Source organism: Mangifera indica, chromosome 15, assembly GCF_011075055.1.
Source record: "Mangifera indica cultivar Alphonso chromosome 15, CATAS_Mindica_2.1, whole genome shotgun sequence".
Lineage (NCBI taxonomy): Eukaryota > Viridiplantae > Streptophyta > Magnoliopsida > Sapindales > Anacardiaceae > Mangifera > Mangifera indica.
In genome coordinates, this window is record NC_058151.1 from 3,911,202 (window position 1) to 3,919,250 (window position 8,049).

Below are 8,049 nucleotides of genomic sequence, written 5' to 3' on the forward strand. Positions count from 1 at the left end.
GAAAATAATCATGAGAGAATACATATTCAATCATTATAAACACTATTTTCATTATTTTACCAATCAATTATTTATATAATCGTTAAAACTAAATAAATGCATACTTTTAATGATGGACATTTTAAATTTCTCACTAAAAAGTTTAAAAACCCATTATTATTTGTAGGGCGAAAGTCAAACTAAGTTGGCTTGATCTCAAAAGTTAATTCGATTCGAATTTAAATTTAGTTCAAATTGTGAGGGTTAACTTGTTTTTAAAATTGAGTCAAACTCAAAGTAGAGAGAGTTTGACTCAGTTTACCTTGTGAGTTGGAAGATGACTTGATTCAATTTGAACATGGTTTGCAACTTGATTCAAGGGATGACAATGATCAAAACGACATTGTTTTGCTTATTATCAAATAAAATGATGTCATTTTGACAATAAGCAGTGAACTCAAGCAAACTCAACTCAATTTAACTCGATCTGAATTTAAACAATTAAATCACTGCTAAATAATCTCTATTATATATTTATTGAATTCTCACAATTGTATTTCATGGTGAATGTCACAAATAGAGACCCACATCTTGAGCATTGAAGATCTTCTACAGCCTATTGCTTAGCTGAACATCCTCTGACTTCATATCATATGTATATCATGTTAAAAATCATTAGACATACTATGATACTGGCCAGGCAAAAACAGCCGTTGGATATGCTTTGATTGGTCCTACAAACTTCAATCAAAGTTGATAAACAAATCTGTCCATTATTATAATGTATTCAAACCTTTTATTGCAAATATCTCCATGTTAAGTGCGATTTGGACCCCATTGAATAATAGCAACCACCCATATGCATTGTTGCTTTTGCTTAACACTTAATTGTCCCCAAGGAATCTAGTAACATGTGCCATATGTCAATACCAACCTTGGGTGGGTCTTTGGGATTACACTAAATTTTGAGTGGATGTTTGAGATAAAATTTTTATTTTTTTTAAATTTTTTTATTAAATAATAGTCTTACTTTTTAACAAAAAGGTGAGTGTTTAAAAATACACCAAACACCGGATAAAAATATTTTTTTTTTGGCCTAATTTTAGTATTAAATTTTTAGAAAAAAAAAAATATAGTTAGGATCTCAATGTGGCATTGATACCATTTCCATGCGAACAAATTTAATTCATTCACCTGAAGTACTAATGGTGCTGTCCACATGATGGGTATGACAAAACTTCCTTTCTGTCCTCCTTAATAAATGAATCTCAATTGTTAGGTATAAATATATTTTTGTTCGGTAGCTGGCATGGCTCACATTTCCTCTTGTTTAGTTTATCGCCATACTTTTTTCTTTAACTATACCTTAACTTTATTTTTTTAAATAAAAAACCTTTTTTAAATCAAACATTTTCTTTAAAATTATATTAATTATATCGAGTAAGCTAAACTGAAAATTAACTTTTACTTAATTTCATGCAATATAAAGTTTATATAATATTGTGTGTGAGATGTGTATTTATAATATAAATAGGGCTTAGTTACCCAAGGTATGTCTGTGATTAAACAATAGGGGTCTTAGGACTTGGGATTAAATTAGGATTGAAAGAACCCGTAACAATCGGAACTTAGGTATAATCAAATTTGGGTGAAAGAAAATTATTAGTTTTTTTAAAAAAATAAAAAGAAATGACATAAAGTTTTAATTTTTTTAATTTTATTATTAAATAATGATTTTATTTTTAATTATAATATAAAATTTTAACAAATAAATAGATATTTAAATTTTTGGAACTTTGTTGATATATATTTGAGAATGACCTAAACTTTGGGTAAGAATAAGTCTTTTGGCCTAATTTTAATATTAAAATTCTAGCAAAAAATGATATAGCAAAGGTCTCCATATGGCATTAATACTAATGGTATTGTCCACATGATAGATAAAACAATACTCCATTTCAGTCCTCCTTAATAAATGAATATCAATTGTTAGGTATAAATATATATTTGTGGGGTGGTTGGTAGCTAACATTTCCTCTTGGTTGGTCTCTCGCCAAACCTATTTTTTTAATATACCTCAATTTTTTTTTTTTTAAAATGGCAAATTGATCTTAAGTTGGATCTCTTTTTTTGGATTATATCGATCACATCAAATAAGTTAAATCCTAAATTAATTTTTTCTTAATTTTATGTATTATAAAATTTATATAATATTGTGTGTGACACATGTATTTATATTAATATAGGTCAAATGACTTATTTCCACCCAAAGTATATTATTTTTCTAAGTTTTTCTCTGTTAACTTAAAAAATCTAATATACCCACTCATTGAAGGATGAGTCTAATAGTTTTAAAGGTAAAATCGTTATTTTATGTTTAATATTAAAAATAAACTTAAATTTGATTTCTTTTTTCTCCCCTAAACCTTAAAAACTAACAATTTTCTCTCAATCTAAGTTTTCAAAAACAACATTTTTCACCCTAAGGTTTCTAAACTTTTAGATTCAATATTTTCAGCAATGAAAAGACTTCTCTGACAATCTCTAGACAATGTCTCTTCCTGTCTAACGTGTCCTTCTTCCGAAACAATACGAGACAAAGATGGTTTATCTTCTTTCTCTAACAAAGAGCACGCTGCGCTACATTAGAAGAAGGATAGCCAGAAGGAGAACCCGTGGAGAGGAAGAGATATTACTTGGAGATCGTCAGAGAAGTCTTTTCATCGTTGAAAATAGTGAATCTGAAAGTTTGAAAATCTTAGGGGAGAAAATACTATTTTTAAAAATTTGGATTGAAAAAAATTATTAATTTTTAAAATTTAAAAGAAAAATACTATAAATAATAAATTCAATTAATTTTAACTACCGAAAAAAGGGTAAATAAGATTTTTAAAACTAACCGAAAAACACTCAAGAAAATACCATACTGGAGCCGGAAATGAGCCCTTCGGCCATTAATATACTGTATCTCTCGGCCTGAATCTACAGAATAAATGTTTCGTGATATGAATTTTGCAGGTTACGATAAGATCTTGTCTGCTTTGTTTCTATTTATTGATGGAATTTTAATTTTCCTTTTTTCATTTCCTATGTCATCTTTTCACTTTTGTCGATTTCACCCTCACCTTTACGTATTTATATCTACCTCATTGTCAGCTCCTTTCTTTCATGTACTGAGTTGTTTAACCATAAAAAAAATCTATGTCATTGATCTTTCATGGTATTTATTAATTGTCGTTGACCATTGTTCTTTAAAAAACAAAAAAACAAAGAACAAAATGGACTGGTAGGGATTGCATCGACTTGGTCAGTATTAATTATTCGAGTAAACCATATTGAAAGAATAATATCAACCAAACAAACCCAAAGTTTATTGAAATTACATTTTATATCTATCAAGTTTGAAAAAGTCAATTTATCAGTTATATGATAAATTTGTTAAAAAAATATGTTAAATTTTTTATAAAAATATCGAAAAGACAAAACAACCATATAGCTAAATAATGTCATGCCCCCAAAAGTTTATGAAAAAATTTTTATATCCCTAATTTATATTAATTTTGATAAAAATATCGATGACACATAATCGTATATTTGAGGTAAATTATACTGTTTCAAAATTTGAGAGGTGATAATAAAAGTTTTTAGGGGGTTTTAAGAGTTTCTAAAATGTATGGGAGTAGTCTTGAAACTTTTAAATTTCAATATGTCCCTTCGTTGTTTAAAAAATTACTATTACACCTTGAAAGAAATTAATAGAATGCAAAAAATTAGGTGGGGGTGTTCAAAATAGATCGATCAAACTAGTTTGATAATTTTTTAAACTGAATCTAAATTTTAGTTTAGAATAAATCATAAACCAAAATTGAACCAATTTAAAAATTAATCAAATTTGAATCAAACTGAAACTACTAATTAATGGAACCAAACTTTTGTTTAACCAATTTTTAACTGAATTTCAAAAGAATATCATATTTTATTAATTTTTTTCATTTTTAATTACGTTCAATACTTTATTTATTTCTTATTCAATTTTTTTAAAATCGATTAATTGATTTTAAAAAATAGACAAACTGATAACCAAAATAAAAAAATGATTTTTTTTATATTCTTAAATAACCTATTTTTTTAGTTTTATTTTCAATTCAAAAATTGGTTTTGTTCGATTACCGGATAATTTTGAACATTTTTAAAATTAGGAGTATAAATATCATAGTAAAACTATTAAGACTATAAATATATTTTAAAATATTTAGGAAAAACATGATAATTTTCTAAATAAGATAGAGGACATGTTTATTTGTCTCAAGTAACTTTTAAAAAATGATATTTACACCCCCACTTACACTTTATATTGTGATATTTGGATAAAATGATAGAAATTCTCTTTAACTATTAAAACTATCCATTGACTTTGACAAGCAGGTGAAAAATTGGCTATTTCAAATTTAAAGGGTGGAAAGTATCATTTCATCAAACCTTGGATGGGAAATAGTCATTTAGCCTAATATTTAACTACTAAAATTTGGAAAAGGCCAAAGGATTTTTTCCCACCCAAAGTTCATTGTATTCTCAAAATAATACCCTTTAACTATTGAAAATTCAAACACCCACCTGTGGGTGATTAAAATTAATAGCACCAATTAATATTATTTATTTCTCCTCTAAATTTAGAAAACTAACAATTTTCCCTTATGATTAAATTTTAAAATGTTATATTTTTCCCTTAGATTTTTTTCTTTTCTCTCTCCCATTTTTTCCGGTGTCGTCACCTACCAGTTCTCTCTCCCTCCCCTTTCATTGTAATTTTCAAAGCCTTCTCTTTATCTTTGTCACCGAATGAGGACATTTAATGACAAAGACAAAGTCTTTGTCACTTCTTCCAATGACAAAGAAGATGTCTTCGTCACTAAATGTCTTCATCCCGTGATGAAGATGAGGAAAAGGCTCGAAAATTACAGTGAAAGGGGAGGGAGAGAGAACCAGCGGATGATGCCACCAAAAAAAGGGAAGAAAGAAAAGAAAAAAACTTTAAGGGGGAAAATATAATATTTCAAAGTTTAATTCTAAGGAAAAATAGTTAGTTTTATAAACCTAAGAGGAAATAGATAATATTTTATTATTTTTAATATTATATGATGATTTTACTTCTGAAACTTAATTAAACTGCTAATTTCAACCGTCGATAAATGGGTCTTTTGGGTTTTCACTAGTTAAAGGGTACCACTTGGGGAAGGCAATAAACATTGGTGGGAAAAAGTGCTTTGGCCTTTGGAAAAATTAAGAACTGACTTGCTACCATCATACTTCTGACTGAACCATAAATATGTTTTCCTTTGTTTCAAAGAAAACCAAGCATAAATAAGGGAAATTGAAATTTTTAGCCTTATTTTAATCCGTGTATATATATATGTCACTCATCTCAAAACTTAAACAAATATATCACAACAGTAATCTACTTTCCTAAAATATTTCTCTTGGAATGACCCATACAGAGATTCTCTCTTTTTCTCTGCAATTTTTCTCTTCTTCCTCAGCTTTCAAGTGAGGAAAGAATCCATCTTGATGCATTATTCAATATCATATCGGTATATTATTCTATCTTGATACATTATTCAATATCATATCAACATATTATTCCATTTTAAAACACTTGAAATTTAAAAAAAATATATTCATAACAGTACAAATTTTAAAAATTTTCTCTCTTCTTTTTCAGCTTTCAAGTGAGGAAGGAATTCATCTTGATGCATTATTTTATATCATATCCGTGTCTGTTGATGTGATAAGTTTTAGTTGACCTTCATTATTATTATTTTGGCCTAGAAGCCTGGAAACTCACCATGAGGTGCGTCCCGTGTTGAAGAAATGTTTCAGTTTCTGAAACTCATTGAAACTTATATAAAACATTTTAGAGTATTTCAAAATTTTTAAAAAATATTGAAATGCGATTCTAAGGAAGAAACACATTTCTTTAAAAAAAAATTGTGAAATCGGTTAAACACATATCTTTTATACTTTCAAACCCTAAGTATCTCTAAATCTCATACTGAATTTATCTCCTTTTTACTCTTTGATGTATTAATGATCTCCTCTCTAACGTGTTATATAGATTAATGTGTATTAGTATTTCCTCTTAAATATCTATATATGTTTACGCAAGAATAATTTATAATAAATTATATGATTCCTATTTATAGTATTCTTCTTCTTCATTCCTTTTTTATTATTCCTTTTTATATTATATAGGTTTATATATTTTTGTAACAAAAACTTTGTATTTATTAAAAAACATGATATTTTTTATATTTATAAGTTTTCTCATGTTTCTATTTTTTATATTTTTAAAAAAATATGTTTTTACATTTCTATTTCCATGTTTTCGCGTTTATACATTTTCGTTTTTGTGCCACGTAGAATTTTGCAAGTAATTTGTGCATTTAAAAAAGAAAACTAACAAAGACCATGCACAGTCACCCTGGCGGCTTCGCCGAAGCCTTAAGGACACATGTATACATCGAAAGAAAATCGCCAAAGAACCCCATATACAACTACATTCCATAACGCCTAAAGCGCATCTTGTAATTCCGTCTAACCATTGTGTTAGATAGAGTACAAAACAGGCAAAAACTATACAAAAACATTTTCAGCTACCCGTGATTTACACCATCAGAATAATTTACCATACTCACAATTAGCTACTTACAGAAAAGCTTACATGCACATGGAACATCACAGAAACATCCTTTGATTCAGCTTAAGCCGAGCCACAAAAACAAGTGATACTTTAGTTTTGAAACTGCCCACCACCAGAATCCAACAGCAACCATGCATGTAAGAGAAAACCCTTCAACATCATCCCACACCACCTCCCAGCTACTCCTAGAAATTGCAATTCAGCAGTCCAAGCCTAAGAGCCATTTTTGTTGTTCCCTTTTGATATTTTAAAGCTTTTTTCTGTTTTATTTTTTAATTGAGTGAAGTTTAAACTGGATTGACGCATGGAATATATGAAATTGTTGACTTAAAATAGTAGGTTCTGAGTACTTCATCGCATTGCTAACAGTTTGTAAATTATATAACGGTGTCATTTAGGTGTGCAAATGTCGATACCTGCTATTTGTGTGTATTGTCCAGTTGAGAATTAAAGTAGGAAAATAAATTTACTCATATGCTTATGTCTACTCCGAATTGCTTCTATGGTCAAATTTTGGTGCTAAAAACAAAATATGGTTCTACAACCATGCAGGGTTTTGTAAGGGATACTTGTCCATATTATTGATATCCCGGGGGTGCATTGTCATTGAATGTGTTGCTTCTAATGATGTTGATGCTTGTGAACTGTGTTTTACCGTTGATATATAATGTTTTGCGGCCATACTTATAGCACTCCGAAACAAAGTCAACTCTGCAGTTCAAAACTTTTAATAGATTCAAGACCTGGACAATGGGACAAACAACTAGAGACTAAACATATCAAAATTATCATTTATAAACAAAAAAAGAAAAAGGTTTTTTGCGGTTATTAAAGGAGGGTATTTGCCAGACCTACAACACAAAATCTTCATAACATTCATCTAATAGAGATGTTAACTTTTACGGAAACAAAAACGTTGTCAACACAAGCAAAACTACATCTATTTAAATTAAAAAAACATGGGCCAAGACCCTAAGAAGAGGAGGATTCAAATGTGTTTTTCCCTCTGGTACACTTGTGTGTAAAGAGGAGGGAGAGAGAGGAGAAATAAAGGTAAAAACACAAATAAAATCAATGTTTTAATAATCGGACCGGAACATAAATCATTTTGAATACTGGTTTTGATCAAATCGGTCAAACCATTTTGACCGATCGGTCCAACCGGAGTTTTAAAATCCTAAGCAACCACCAAGAGACCAGCAGAAGGCAACTGGGCCTAGGCGACTGGAAGAAGACATGGCACCCAAGAAAATCTGGAAAATTCAGAAACAAATTAGCAGAAAACTTGGCAAGGAACCACGGAGAGTTGCAACAGGAAGAGGGCAAATGGATAGGAGACAAGCAGCAACAGGGCAAGGCTTCTCCAAAATCCT